Source organism: Eretmochelys imbricata, chromosome 9 (assembly GCF_965152235.1).
Source record: "Eretmochelys imbricata isolate rEreImb1 chromosome 9, rEreImb1.hap1, whole genome shotgun sequence".
Classification (NCBI taxonomy): Eukaryota; Metazoa; Chordata; order Testudines; family Cheloniidae; genus Eretmochelys; species Eretmochelys imbricata.
The window spans coordinates 5181897-5197605 of record NC_135580.1 but is presented as its reverse complement, the minus strand read 5'-3'; the positions used below and the strand labels follow the sequence as shown (position 1 = coordinate 5197605).

Genomic DNA, 15709 nt, shown 5'->3' with positions numbered 1-15709 from the left:
CCTCGGCCAGTCTGACCCTGGGGAAAATTCCTTCCCAACTCGTAACATGGTGATCAGTTAGACCCTGAGCATGTATGCAGGATCCACCAGCCAGACACCTGGGAAAGAACTGTAGTAAGAACCTTCCCCATCTAGTGTCCTTTCACCGGCCGTTGGAGATATTTGCTGCTAGCGGTCACAGATCAGCTATATGCCAGTGTAGGCAGTCTCATCTCATCACTGACCCACTCCTCCAACAGAAGAATTCAGAGGAATTTCCTTCTTTGGACTGAAAGAGATGAAGTTCTATTTGATTTGCTTGCTTTTACTCTGAGTTAGCAGCTGGAAAAACACAAAAACATGAATAGTGCAGGAGGCAGAATTCAAAAAATGTGGACTGGCATAAAGCACGACCACAACCAGCCCACAGTTTATTGATCATACAAGATATGAGACTGAACCATTACCCCAGATCCAAAGAGCCCCCAAATCTGCGGAAGTTCAGATCCACATCCAGATTCCTATCTCTCTAGTGGACAAACCCAAACCTGTATTGCCTTAGGAAGCCTAGGCGGGGATCAGGATCGGATTTTGTTGGTTGGGACCAGTGTCTCTATTACATGCCATCGTATGACTGATCCTCTGCTAGTTTATAAGAAACAAGTAACATTTCTGATGAGACATCAGTGTGAGAATCAAAGTCAGACATGGAATATAACCACACAACACTGACAAACAACAGAAAACATCTTTGCAAGAGATCTAAACAATTAAGATTTCCTTTTGTAACTTACATTTTAAATTGGCAAGCCAAATTAGATGCTCCAAGAAACAATTCAGTATCATGGGATGCCAGAAAGTTAGCCGGAGCTTACTTAGATTGTAAACTCGTTCGGACAAGGATGGTCTTTCTTTGTGTTTGTACAGCGCCTCACAGAATGAGGTCCTGATCCAAGATTGTGACTACTTGGGAATGCAAATAGTAACTAAGAGCAATAATAGCCTAGCTAGGTGCTGACTACTACTAGGAAAACGATGTGCTAAAATCGCTCGACATTTTCCTGGTTGTATAGTTCAGGAGCCTGAGGAACGGATTAGATGCTCTAGGAATTATTTTGGGAACATTCTCTGGCTTGTGTGATACCGGAGGTCAGACTGGATGATCACAACGGTCCCTTCTCAGAGGGTTTGCCATGTTAGTCTGGATCTGTAAAAGCGGCAAAGAGTCCTGTGGCACGTTATAGACTAACCGATGTATTGGATGCATCTGAAGAAGTGGGTATTCACCCACGAGAGCTTATGCTTCAATACGTCTGTTAGTCTATAAGGTGCCACAGGGCTCTTTGCCGCTTTAATGGTCCCTTGTAGCTTTGGAATCCATAAAATCTATGAGACCTTCATTGTTATAAGACAGCCCTCAGGTTGCCCTTGTTGGCCACAATAACAATGTGTGGCCACAATATACACGTACGATCTGTGTCTATTAGCAAAGGGTTATTTTCTCCTGCAGTGTGAAACAGGGCATTGCATTGCTGAGAGACTATGGCCTGGGTTGAGTAATGTTATGATGGCAGAGCATTAGTAGTGTGCCCTTTGTTACAGGAACTTCAGCATGTACTAAGTGGTTGAGGTGTAACAGCAAAACCTCACCCGCTGATTATAGTGGTGTAATGAAGTCAGAGCGTGGCAGAGTCTAAGTAACATTAACTGCCCAAAAAGTGTAATAACATCTTTGAAACTGTGGGGTATATTTTGTATGAAAATAGAAATTATACAATAAACAGGGCTAACACTCAGAGAGCATATTTCTTTTTAATATGACATCTCCTCTAATAGCCAGCTGAAATGCTCAGTTTGAGTTCAGAATTTTAAAGGCATTTCATAATTATGCTTAATTGTCTACAAACAATATTTATAATTAAGCACCTCCCCCAAAGAGCTTCATGCTGCACAAGACACAAAAATAAGTCCTGTTCTGGGGCGCTTGTGAGAAAGTGGGCATTTTACACACTAAATATATAAGGTTTTCTGTCAAACTAACATAATGCTACAAGGCTTTCTTGAAACTCTTCTGTGATGGCAGAGGGATGTATCAGTGTTCTGTAGAACAAATTGGCATTCTATGGTTGTCCATAGCAACCCCACTGCATTAGACTCTTTTAGTTTGACAAGTGTTAAGTGGGTTTGAAATTCTGTGTCTTATTGATTCTCCCTAAGAGAAAACACATAGATTGGTACAAACCGCCTTCCCGAATGCATTCCCTGTTACGATCCTTGACTCAGGAATGTTCATTGTCAGTCAATTTAAAAAAATGGAGAAATATATAAAAGTCGTGGTCTGGCCGCAGATAATTTGCCAACAGAAAACAGGGCTAAATGAGTCCCATAAATTGTTTGCAATGTATGGCAGGATCGGCTCTGCTCATGAGGGGCTCAGTAAAGCCAGAACTGAGCACTCTGACCTTGATCCAGCAAACCACTTAAGCATATGATTAACTTTAAGCACATGCATAGTCTTATTCAAGCTAATGGGCATCAAGTTAAACGTGTATTTAAGTGCTTTGCTGGACTGGGGCCATAGTTCTCAGAATGTCACAAGGTCAATCTCTTTTGTAAGCCAAAAAAATGGGTTTAAATAAATATTTATATAGTGGCACAAAAGCAAGGAGCAGAGGCTGGAATATATCAGGCCCTCAGTTACTACAGTGATGGGTGCAGCAGAAAGAAAGAAAGAAAGAAAGAAAGAATAGCGGGTGTCAATGGTAAAGAATCACAGAAAGCAACTTTCTTCGGACACTGAACAAGGAACTTTCTCAGCATAAGGAAAGCAGCATTAAAGCCCCTCTCTCCTTCACTGCAGAGCTTGTCTTCAGTCTTCTCCAGCTGTGTTGGTTCTCGCTTCACTCCTTGCTGCTGATTTAAATCAACAGTACACCTTCTGCATGGAAAGAGGGGTAGACGGTCTTGTTCCGGCACCGGGCTGGAATTTGAGAGAGCTGGCTTCAGTTCCTGGCTCACCACAAACTGTGTTAGGCATTTACTCTCTGCGCTTCAGCTCCTCTCTGTGGCAATGGCAAGAACTGTCCCTCCATTGAAGTGCGCTGTAGCTCCTGAAAGCTTATGCTCAGATAAATTTGTTAGTCTCTAAGGTGCCACAAGTCCTCCTGTTCATTTGCGAATACAGACTAACACGGCTGCTACTCTGAAATCTATCTAGACTGTAAACTCTTTGGGACAGGATCTGTCTCTGAGGGGGCAAATACAGCACCTAGCACAATGAGACCCTGATCTAGACTGGGGTCTCTAGGCCCTACTACAGTATAAATAACAGCAAAGGCAGACAATAAAAAAACACTTGTGGCAAGTTTATGATGCTTCATAGGATCTCTGGAGGCAACTCTGGTAAGGAGCCGACGGATTGAGTGGGCAATAGAGACTGAACTGCTGCCGGTCATCCCCTGTTGTGGTCCCTCCAGGACAGGGTGGGAGAAATGTTTACTGGCTACTCTGTGGCCGCAGAACCCACTTTGGTCTACAAGTTTGTCAGGCGGGCACCTCCCACCTGCATGAGATCTCCAGGACGATAGCCACCCTGAACCAGAGCAGTGGCCCATCTCATCCTGTGCTGTAAGCAGGGTTGGCCCTAGCCCAAATGGCGCCCCAGGCAAGGAGTGTCTTCGGCGCCTCCCCCATTTGTTAAACCTTTAAATATCTTATTTTTTATGCATTTGTCGCCCATTTCACAACTTTGTCATACTATTTACATGTGTGATTTAGCCCTGTCATATAAGGTGATAAATTTGCACGCTAGGTTCTATAAATCTGTTTTTATATCCCACTGACTGACTGGTGACGCCCTGACCCTAATATACTCGCAAGGGCATGGCTGACAACATCTAGGAGGTCCAAGGGAAAATGTAGCTCTCAGAAAGTTTGGAGATTCTATAAAGGTCCAGAACATTCTAGGAGGTTAGTGAAAATGAATCCATATATGGAATACCTGAAACGTGTTACTTCAAATGTTCTATTTTCCCCCTTTGTTGCTAATGACAAAAACAGCACCCCAGGCCCTGCACCCCACCAAGCCCGGCACCCCGGGTGGTCGCCTGGATCACTTGCCTCCCAATCTGGCCGTGGCTGTAGGGATTGGAAGTAGGGGGAAAGAGTGTTGTTGGCTGGACCGTAAAGTGGTGATATCAGCACGACTTGCTTGCAGGGTCCCACGGGTACATTTCCAGTTACGCTTTCGGTTGTGTGTTTCCTTTTCCCCAAAACAGGGAACATTTTTATTCTGCAAACACTTCGGGCTGGCTGCTCTGTATCATCCCTCTCAAGTTGCGTGGGGGAGGCTAGGCCACGATTAAGGCCCCTGAGCTGGGAGCACTTCCGTGGTCAACGAGTAGATTGACACTGGGCCGCTGATAGGGCTGACTCACAAAGCCCAGCCCAGCCCTGACTCTCTCCCCGCACAACCCAATGGCAAACGTGCGTGGGTGTGACATTCTGCAGGGCCATGTAAATCAGGGCAGCATTTTGCCTGGAACCTTCTTGAGAGCTTCTCAAGAGCCTAGAAATCAGTGACCACTCTCAGCAGGTCCATCTGGAACCTACCCCTAGAACGCAGTTATGGAACAGCCTCGCCTACAGGGGAAGTTCCTTCCAAGTTGCCCTGCCAGTTATGGGTTGGTCTGTCTCTCTAGGGAGGTACATGATTTTAATGGCTATCCTCCGCTAATCTCTGTGCTGGTACTATCTGCTCCTGCCATTTACAGTCATAAAACACTAAGCAAGAAATTGGCAAGTCAGAGCAACTGTTAGAATCTGCTCACGTTGTGGGGGGAAAAAACCCTGGTGTGCTGAGACCAGCATTCCCCCCTCGTTCCTTACTGCTGTGTCCCCCCAGCTCTCCTGCTTACTGTCCCCTTCCTTTCTCCCCACCTAAATCCACACTTAACTGAAGGCCTAAATGAGGCCACTCTAAATGAGGAAGACTTCTAGTTGAGTCAGTGAAAGCTGCCCTCGTCCCGTGAGCCATTCACTGGCGACCGCTCTATATTTGTCTTTTTATTGTGTGTTCCCATCATGTATGGTGGCTGATGGGGAGAGGAAGAAAAAGGGCTGGCTGGTTTCGAAGCCAGCGGAGAAACACTCGGCAGGATGCCAGGTCCAGGTGCTATTTCTGCTCCTGGATCTTCACATAGCGGGGGAGTTTGCTGCTGTGCTTGTCTGGGGACACCAGGGCCAAGGGGTCTTCGAGCTTTGAAGGTCGCTGGGGAAGGGGGAGCTGGCTGCAGGATTTTGTGCCGCTACATTGACGCCTCATCAATTTCAGCCTGTCCAGGCAGAGAGATGGCCCCACCTCCTCCCCATTTGTATGCTCTCCTGGGGAGGAGGCTTTCCTAGTGGGAGGGGGAGCCTGAGCCTGAAGGGGCATCCCTGTGCCGGGGGGAAGGTGCTGTTTGCCCTCTCGCTCCATGCCCATCACTGCCAGGCCGTGCTTCACGTAGCTGCGGAAGAGGAGGGAGAAGTTTTCCAGGAAAGGCTCCAAGTCCACATCGGGGCATTTCTTCTTGTATTCGTACAGCTCCTCCAGACCCTCCCTAGCGTTCTCCTTGGAGCCAATCTTTTTAAAGATGCCTGCTAACATGTCATTGACTTTGCCCTTTGCAGCCTTGTCAGCCACATGAGAGACCCCCTGACCGGCATCTGTATTGGTCTCTTTGGCAGCCTGCATGGTGGAGAGCCTCGTTGCCTGGCAGAGGTGAGCCTCCAGCTCCGACTCCCCCTTGTTCTCTATCATGGTGAGGTGGTCCAGAATCCCAGGCCCCGTCAGCCTGCTCAAGGAGTGCAGTAGAGTTTTCAGAGCTATCTGGGGGAACTGGCTTGTGCCCTGCTTTAGTTTCTCATGGGGGAGCGCCTTCATGAAGAGGTGGATGTCCAGTAGGATCTGGTCCAGGTTGACAGTGCCGATTGTTCGGGGGAGAAACTGCGTGATTCTCCACAGACACTTGGCCACCAGCTCGGGGAACTTGTGGGGGCTGGCTGCAGCCGTCAGGCTATCCTGGAGCAGGGCGAGCAAGGCACTAAAGATTCTGGTCTGGTCAGACTGCTCCAGCACCTTTTTCATTAGGAGATTGATGGACTGGATGACATCTTGACCTTCCTCCAGGTCCACCACCAGGGAATCCAGCATCAAGGTGATAAGACTGTGGAGCAGGTCCTTCAAAACCCCTGTGGAGGCCTCCTGGGCCAGGCTCTCTGTCTGGAACAGCAGCATCATGTTGCGAATGATGCAGCCATACAGCTGAATGACTTGGTCCTTCCCCAGTTTCTCCTCCCCCACCTGCAGCCTGTGGATGTACCGGAGCTGCCGCGAAGTGGCTATCAGGAACTGGTTGATGTGGCCAGACATGGCTTCTGCCTTGTCCTCCTGCTTCAGGATCTCATCGATCTGTGCCAGAGCCTGGATGATGGTGTCGACGTCACCACTGGCCACATGGTGGATAATGAAGTTGATGGTGGAGGCAACGTTGCTATGCATGCCATTAGGGTTCAGGGAGACAGCATTGGGCTGGGGTTCAGGAATTGCACCTGGCTGAGTGATGCCATCCGGTTTGGGACTCTTGCACTGGAGAGAGTCATGCACATTCTCAGGCTCCTCTATGTCCATCTGGAATGCCTGGGGAGCTGCCTGCCCCATCTCCATGTCTTCTCCCGTGCTGTGGGCGTGACTGGGTTTGGAGGGCATGCCCTCTGCTGTTCCCATGCTGTCATTAGCACTTGCGCTTAGCGCATGTGGTGGTCTCTCCATGGCCTGTTTGACCGGAGAAGCAGCTGGCCTGGTGGCTGCCTGTTCCATGCTCTCTTCTAGCATCCTCATGTGTTTCTCTGAAAGGCTCCCAATCAGCCTGAGCACCCCTTCCCCATGCACATGGTGAGCGGTCACAATGCTGTTTAAGGCAGCACTGCGGATGGCATTGTTTTGGTCTCCAATGAAGGCAGATATCACCTTGAAGGCTTTGCCAGGGCTTGGCTGGCACACTTCCATGCCGTAGGCTTTGACTAAATATCCCAGCTCAGCGAGGCACCCTGCCTGCTGCTTGGCGTTCTTGGACCTGGTCCCTTCCATGATGAAGCTGAACATCTTCCTGGCTGGATAGACCAGGCAGACCCTCTTCAAAACAGCATGCACCTCCCTGAGGAGAACCTCTTTTGTCTCCCCCATCTTCATGACCAGGTAGGGGAGGAAAGATGTTGCCTCGTGCTCAGTCAGCTGGTATCTTTCCTGGCTCAGCAAGGTGAACAGCATCTTGAGATACTCCAGGCTCTTCGTCAGAACCCAGGTGTTGGTGTCAAAGAACCGCAGGGTGAGCCACTTCAGGATCAGGTCCAGGCAGTTGATGAGGCCGTCCTTCTCCCTCTCCAAGTGCTTGACCAGGATGGCCAACGCTTTGATGTGGTGCTGGAAGTTGGAGTGAAACATCTCCTCCTGCAGCCAGTTGGACACACAGCTGCACATCTGAGCCTTCAGCTGCTCCGCGTACCTGTTGCTGGGGGTGGTGAAGTTCCACCTCAGCACCTTCCCCCCTCTCTCGTCCTTTGCCCTCTGCTCTTTCCCTTTGGGGACGGTGATAAAAATAGGACCCAGCTTGTTGCCATTGTCCTTCAGGCTGGCCTTTGTTTGCACCTTCCCCCCATCGGGCAAGCCTTTGACTTTCAGGGCAGCCGCTCCTGATGTGGCGTCTTTGGGTCCAGGCTTCCATTCCAGGGCACTGCTGGACACGGAGTCTCCAGCAGGGGCTGGGGAAGAAGAGGCTGATGCCAGGTGGGATGTGGCTGAGGCTGAGGCGAAGGCTGGGACGGCCGTGACCCTTGGCAGCCTGGAAGGCAACTTAACAGGAACAGTGGGCTTGGAGGTAGGGTTGGCTTTGGCTATCTCCAGCATGGCCACTACGTGGTCCTTGGTAGCCGGCTTCAGTTGGTGAGCGGCTTCGTCCATCACCTCAAATCCCAGGTGCATCAAGAAGAAGGGCATGGCTTCCTGGGCTGCCTTCTGCACATCACCATTGCAATCTCCCAGGCAGGCGTAGAGGTGAGGCACTCCCCGCAGCAGGTCTGAGGGGGCAGAACGGAGAGCAGGCAGCTTCTCAGCCAGCCAGCCCAGCAGTTCTTGCCTTTGGAAAGGATTTTCCTCTCTCAGCTCCTCAGAAGAGTCCTCCCCCTCGAGCCAGTCCTTCGTGCCGATCTGCTCGGCCCAGGCATTCACGGCCATAAGGGCTGAGGCTCGCACGCTGCTCTTGCTGTCCCTGAAGATGGTGACCAGGGGGATGCCCAGCTTCCTCACATGCTGCTTGATGCTCGGGCCCATGGAGGTGGCCAGTCGCTGGAGGATTCTCAGGGTCTGCTGCACCAGGACTGTATTGGGGTCCTGGAGACAAGCCCTCAGGGCAGCTGGGAGGTCGCCCACGTTTGGCTGGATGAAGCTGGCGTCGCTGAGGATATCTGCCACCTCGTCCAGGCCCTCCTTCTGGATCCTCCAGCTCTTGTCCCGCAGCTTCGACATCAGCGCTGAGGTGATCCTGTCACTGATATTCACAGTCTCAGTCCTTCCATGGTCCTGGGGCTTCCCTTCCTTCCCCTCATCCCCTCTCCCCCTACAGTGCTTGGAGCTGCCCCGGGTGGGAGCAGGTGGGCTCTGGCCTTTCATCTTCTCCAGCTCGGCATCTATCTGGGAGAGAAGGGGCAGCGTCTCGCTCTCGAAGAACGCTCTCAGAGGGGCGCCCACGTACAGAGAAATGGTCCCCAACAGGACAAAGGCAGAGGCCCGTACATCTGGGTGAACAGCAGCAAAAGCAGCCTTTACGGTACTGACCAAGGCCTTCACCTCCATCCCAGTGAAGCCAAACTCTGTAATGGCGTTCGCCAGCCACTTCAGGGCTTCTGCCTGGGTCCTGGGCTGGGTCTGCGAGAAAGCCAATGACGTGACCTTGTCAGCAGTCCATGGCAGCGCACAGGCCTCTGCTATTGCTGTCAGGGCTCCTTTCACGTCGCTGCTGCAGATCACGTTGCCCACCTTCCCCACCAGGCCGGCCAAGACGACCTGAGCTGACGTTCTGGAAAAGTTTCCCTTCTGGGCGATCAGGGTGATGATGTGAAGCTTTTTCTGCACCACCGGGAGTTTGGTTTCCTCCCAGCCACGATCCTTCTCCAGCAGCCTCACCAGGGCCTGGCAGGGCATTTTGCTCTTCTCTATTTCTTCCACAGCCTTCTGAAATGCCTCCAGGCCGGAAAACCTCTCCTTCCAGTTGCGGCTGGCCAGCTGCCGAATGCAGGAGGCCGGAAGGACAGCTGCAACCACTTTCTCACACGATTCTTCTGAGAGCTCAAGTTCAGACATGTTGCTTGGCACTGACTTTTGTTTGCTTTGGGCGCCAGAACCTTCTGCACCATCGGTTCTCAGGTGGGTGACCAGGCTGGGTGACAAGAGCTTCCAAATGAGCTGCAGAGGGTCTTCCCGATGTCCTTGCCCCCTGCAGCAGCTGGAGGAGCTGCTGATGTTCCAGCCGCAGCGTCGGATTCCTGGTGATCATCTGCTGCTCTTGCTTGTGAGTTCTGATGCGCTCGGTCTGACGGCTGCAGGTCATTGTGACGTCATCCACCCATGTTTAGTCCAGAGAAGAGAAGGCCAAGGGTGGGGACATGGTAACAGTCTTCAAATATGTAAGAAACTGTTCTAAAGAGGATGGTGATCAACCATACTCCATGTCCACTGAGGTAAGATAAGGAGGAATCGGCTTAGTTTGCAGCAAGGGAGATTTAGGTTAGAAATTAGGAAAAGCTTTCTGACCATAGGGTAATGAAGTCCTGGAACTGGTGACCTATGGAGACTGTCGAATCCCCATAGAGAGGGCTGACCAGGAAGAAAAGCAGAGCTATGCTACTTGCTTGACAAGGGAAGCCTGGTTCTCGCTGAGATCTTAGGACAGCACGCTCTTGGAGCAAACCATTTGGTGGTCTGGGATGTCTAGGCCCAGGGAAACTGACAGAAAGGGACTAGCTGCCCAAAGACAAGCCCAGAGCAGATGAGCAAAGGTCCTCTTGACACACCTGCAGATGAGCCTGGTTCTGAAGTTCACTGTTTCTCTTTTTGTTTTGGACTTGGACCAACCCCAAATCTGTGAGGGATGACGCAACCACAATGGGGTGAGTCGTGCCCAGACAAACCGCAAGGAGACGCCACCTTGACAACCCAGCTAAGCCATCCCTGGAGGTTTTTATGAACAATTTAGACAAACACCTGTCAGGGATGGTGGAGGAGATTTATTTGGTCCTGTCTCAGTGAAAGGGGATGGACTGGATGACCTCTTGAGGTCCCTTCCAGCCCGACATTTCTATGTTTCTATGATTCTATAAGACATAAGCACTTAAAGTCGGTCAGATCAGAGAGACTCTCAGCCCTTGAGAGACTTTCTCGGGCTAATAGAGAGCAGTTGCACACAGCAATGGAGAGCTGCTAGGTGTGCTTGCCAAGATGAACAATCAGGAAAAAGCATTTCAAAACTTTGTGGGGTTTTAAAGGTCGGGGGGAGGGCTGGGATTCCAGTCTCCATTAAGCAGCAGAGTTCACACTTATGACCAGAGCAGTCGGTGAGGGGCATTGTGGGATAGCTTCTGGAGGACTGTTAGGTCGACATAGCTAACTCATTGTCTATACCCATGCTGTGTTGACCTCAGTACATGGACCATGGCTCAGTGCCACTCGGGGAGGTGGCGTTACGATGTCGGCATCCTGGAGAGCTCTCATTGCGGGGAGACAGATTTAGCGTAGGCACAGGTGCAACGAGGTTGATGTGTGATGGCTTACATCGCCCTCACTTTGTAGTGTCCGTAGTGAATCAGACGCAGAAGCCGGAGTAAAACGCAGGAATTCCCGGCTCTCTGTCCTGTGCTTACTCTGCTAGACGATGCTGTCTCTGTGGGGGTGGGAAGGAATTTCTCTCCAAGGCATAGTTTTTACAGGGACCTTGTGGGAGTATCACCTTCCCCTGTAGCACTAAGCTGGGGTCACCCATTAGGATCAGGTACAAACGGGGTGGGGGGTGGGGAAGGGGAAGGCCGATGCCACCCTTCACTACGTTCCTATGATTATGCAATTGCAACTAACGCAATCTTAGTGGTGCAATGTCAAAGTGAGGTACGAACCCTCCTGCGCCTGGACAGGATTGTTTATGTACGTTGCCATGGAGGGAAAGTGGCAGTGGGTAGAGAACGCAGAACTGAAAGGACCAAGAAAGGGTAATCAAGCATGACTGCTTGCCCCTTGCCTAAAGAAAAGAGATAGGCCTCGGGGGGGAGAGAGGGTGATAGTCAATTCAAAAGCAGCAGCGGAGGTACAAAAACCGTCCGTGTTCAAACTGGAGAAAGACGGGAAAGTGATCGTTACCCATTAACAATCACTATTCAGTAGTCCTCTATTGCTCTAGAGGAACGAGACTTTGCACCTACCTCTATTCATCTGAAAATCCCACCTTCATAATGTTGTCTCCATAGGACCCCAGTCCTGTGAAGAATGCCTGTTCGCCTTGATTCTGAGATGGACCCGGAAATCCGGCTCCAAGCCCTGTTTTATGACAGAGCAGCACCTTTGTTTTTATCTTTTGTCCTGAAGAGGATTTAATTGCTGCTCGTCACCCGGGGTGAGCTCGTAGACTCTCTGCTTTTAATTCTGTGTGGTTGGTGGGTCCTGACGTTCGACTCCCTTGTGCCAAAGTTGACGTAACGGCGACGGCTGCAGTGTTTGTTGTGAAGCCCTGACGAGGCCCTTTGGCAGGCAGGTGCTGGAGATATGCCACCAGCCAGAATTTAAAACCCACACTCAGTTTTTACTAAGCACTTACTCAGCTAGTCACCTTTGCCATTACCGGGGGTATTAACGAAGCAAACAAGACTTCATGACCTGGCCCAAAGTACTGCTGATAACCAAAACCGGCTGGATCGTAACCAGCATCTGTGCGCCGTATCTATCTCATTCAGTGACTCTAGTCCATCACTCTGCCCATCTGCCCTGGCCTCCTCTGTGCAGCCAAAGGCTGGGCATGAGCAGCACAAATTTCCCCCTCCCGCAAACAGCCCCCTCCTGCCCTGGAGGAACCACGTCTAGGGGTGCAGTGTCTCAGTGGCTCATTTAATCCTTGGCCTCTGTTCTAAGAATAGCACCCTTTGCGATGTGAGCACTCAGCTTGGGGACCCCGAAGGGGGCCACTGAACTATCCGAGGTGAACACCTGTTGGTCACTCCCAGCCTAGTTCAGATCTGAATTAATGCCTGAGGTCTGAAATGGTCGGGAGTAATAATTGTAAAACAGCAGCACTTAAAGGCTCTGGCCTTGGTCAGGGCCCTACTGTGCTAAGACACAGTGAGAGACAGTCCCTGGCCCATGAAAGTTACACAGTCTAAAGGGTCTGTTCCCTTTCCCGGTGCCAGGAAAAACACACACACACACACGCACACACAGTTTCAATTCAAGTATCTTGTCCTCTTTCCATGTGTTTCTTCAGTTTTCCAGCCCAAGACGTGACGAAGTCCCTTCAGAGCCTCTGTCTTACATCTACAGCTTGCTTTAGCAGAAACATCTGACTCCGTGGGGAGGAAAGGTCATTTTGTGCCCGCTCTGCAGCTAACAAGTTCTCTCGGTTGCTTTAAACGATCTTCCGTTGGCACGGCTTGCACTAAGCGCCCACCTGACGTCTTCTGACAGTGCTGTGCTGTGCGGGCCGGTGTCGCGGGTGCGAAGGCGCAGGCCGGGCTGAGGCGTGGGGGAGAGGGCAAGCCGGCGTGGGGACTCTGACGCTCTTTAAGAGACTCTTTAACGGGCTGCAATGCATGCTCCTCACCCCTCCGCTGGCTCGGCTGCACTGGCTGGTACGGAAGGGGATGTGGGACAGAGGGCAAACCCGTATCGCAACCTACCCCTCCTTACACATAAGACACCTTTTCGAAGTCCAGTGCTGCCAGTGGTTCCAAATGCCCCTGGTCCTTGCCTTCAGGGACCATAACAACTGCAACAGGGCAGCACCTGGGCATAGAAAGGAGAAGATGCTTTTAACGCTCTCTCCCTTTGCGCTCCTCCCCAGGGCCAGCTGCAGCGAGGAGAGGAAGGATGGTCCCGTGCTTAAGGTGCTATCTGGAAGTCAGGACACCCCAGCTGAGTTCCTAGCTCTGCAGCAGGCTCTGTGCTGTTCTTCTCAGTAAGGCATTTAGGTACCAACTACGTTGATTTTAATCGAACCTGACCCAGCCCTCTAGCAGACCATGCTGCTCACTGGGGCCTGGCTCCTGCAGTCCGGAGCCCTGCCTTCCAAACTGGAAAGTGACCTTTGGCCTCAGCAGCCACTTCCGCATCCTCACCCCACAGTGCCAGCTACCCCACACCAACTGACTGGGAGAGTTATCTGGGCGAGTTACCTGGGTCTCAGCTCCTTTCTGTGCAATGGGTATAATAATCATCCCTGTCTCCAACCCTTTGTCTTGGGGCAGGGGACTGTCTTGCCATCTGTGGCTCTGTGCAGTGCCTAGCACACTGGAGCCCTGAGCTGATTGATAGCACCTTTAGGCAACCATAATACAGGCAGTCGGGAGTACATCTCCTAATTCTGTGCTTTTGAGCTCCCTCTGCTGGGTCTTCAGGGCCTGTAAAAGCAAATGCACCTCATTCTCGGGCTCGGGCTCCATTCAGTGACGCTAATGCACAAAGGAGGAAGTAGACAAAAGAGGCCCAGTTAATTTACAAGATGTTAAAGATTTGGGGGTCATGGTAGATAATCAGCTGAACATGAGCTCCCAGCTTGACTCTGTGGCCAAAAAAGCTAATGGGATCCTGGGTTACACAAACTGGGGAATCTTGATTAGGAGCAAAGAGGTTATTTAACCTCTGTATTTGGCACTGGTGCAACTTCTGAGGAATACATTGCCCAGTTCTGCTGTCTCCAATTCAAGAAGGATGTTGATAAATTGCAGAGGGCTCAGAGAAGAGCCATGAGAATGATTAAAAGGTTAGAAAACCTGCCTTGTAGTGATATTTATCTCCATCTATTTATCTTAACAAAGAGAAGGGTAAGGAATTACTTGATCAATGTCTGTAAGTATCTACATGGGGAACTGTAGGGAGCCAGGGTGGCTCCCCTCCTAACCAGAAGGTAAAGAGCCACCCTCTGAGCCTGAGTGGGCGGGGCCAGGGCAAGCTTCCGCCAATCCCCGGAAGGGGAAGGATGGGACAGGAAGTACAAAGGGCGGGGTCCTCTGCCCAGGGAGGAGAGCACCAGGGAGGGAGACAGACACAGGCTGCTCCCTTGCGATCCAGCTGCTGACCCAGGCGAAGCCCTGGGCAAGGAGGAGCCTGACCAGGGGGAAGGCCTGTGGCAACCAGGGCTGCCGGCTGCTGAATACCCAGAGGACCTGGAGGGGCCTGACTGCAGCCCGGGCCAGCGTGAGTCCGATACCGAGGGGGAGTGGGACTGGCCCGCAGCGGAATACCCGGAGGAACCGGAGCTGCCCACAGCGGAGTACCCGGAGGAGATGGAGGATCCGGAGCTGCCCGCAGCGGAATACCCGGAGGATCCGGAGCTGCCCGCAGCGGAATACCCGGAGGATCCGGAGCTGCCCGCAGCGGAATACCCGGAGGATCCGGAGCTGCCCGCAGCAGAGTACCCGGAGGAGATGGAGGATCCGGAGCTGCCCGCAGCGGAATACCCGGAGGAGATGGAGGATCCGGAGCTGCCCGCAGCGGAATACCCGGAGGAGATGGAGGATCCGGAGCTGCCCGCAGCGGAATACCCGGGGGAGATGGAGGATCCGGAGCTGCCCGCAGCGGAATACCCGGGGGAGATGGAGGATCCGGAGCTGCCCGCAGCGGAGTACCCGGAGGAGATGGAGGATCCGGAGCTGCCCGCAGCGGAATACCCGGAGGATCCGGAGCTGCCCGCAGCGGAATACCCGGAGGATCCGGAGCTGCCCGCCTGATAGAGACCAGGTAGGAAGTAGCCCAGGGGCCGAACTACACCATGGGGTGGATGTGTTTGGTCAGCGGGTGCGGATTGCCCTGCTGACCCAGCGGCGGGACTTTCGCCTCCCGCCACTGTCAGGGCCCTGGGCTGGAACACAGTGGAGTTGGGTGGGCCTGTGTTCCCCTACCCCGGCGCTCCCCTGCCTGAGGGGCGCGCTGCGGACTCCGGCCGGCGCTCCCCTGCCTGAGGGGCGCGCTGCGGACTCCGGCCGGCACACCTTCCCGCTAATTCCCCAACACCCCGAAGGTGTGGCCGCGGCCGGCCACGGAGACCATAGCTCTCCATCGCCCCTAGGGGCTCGGAGGACCGACCGACACCTGTCACAGGAACAAATATTTAATCATGGGCTCTTCAGTCCCACAGAGAAGGGTAAAACACGATCAAAAGGCTGGAAGTGGAAGCTAGATGAATTCAGACTGGAAATAAAGCATGCATTTTTGACAGCGAGGGTAAATTAACCATTGGAACAATTTACCAAGGGTCAAGGTGGATTCTCCATCACTGACAATTTTTAAATGAAGAATGAATGTTTTTCTAGACCAGCGGTTATCAAACTGTGGGTTGGGAGGACCCCAAAGTGGGTCGTGACCCCCTTTGAATGGGATCATCAGGGCTGGCTTAGACTTGCTGGGGCCCAGGGCTGAAGCCCAAGCCCGAGGGCTTCAGCC

General features: G+C 52.1%; 1 pseudogene; it reads right to left on the bottom strand.

Annotated features, from left to right (window-relative positions):
* Positions 1-5152: 5152 nt before the first annotated feature.
* On the bottom strand, positions 5153-9376 carry LOC144270350 (cytoskeleton-associated protein 5 pseudogene; annotated as a pseudogene).
* Between the last annotated feature and the right edge of the window lie 6333 nt (positions 9377-15709).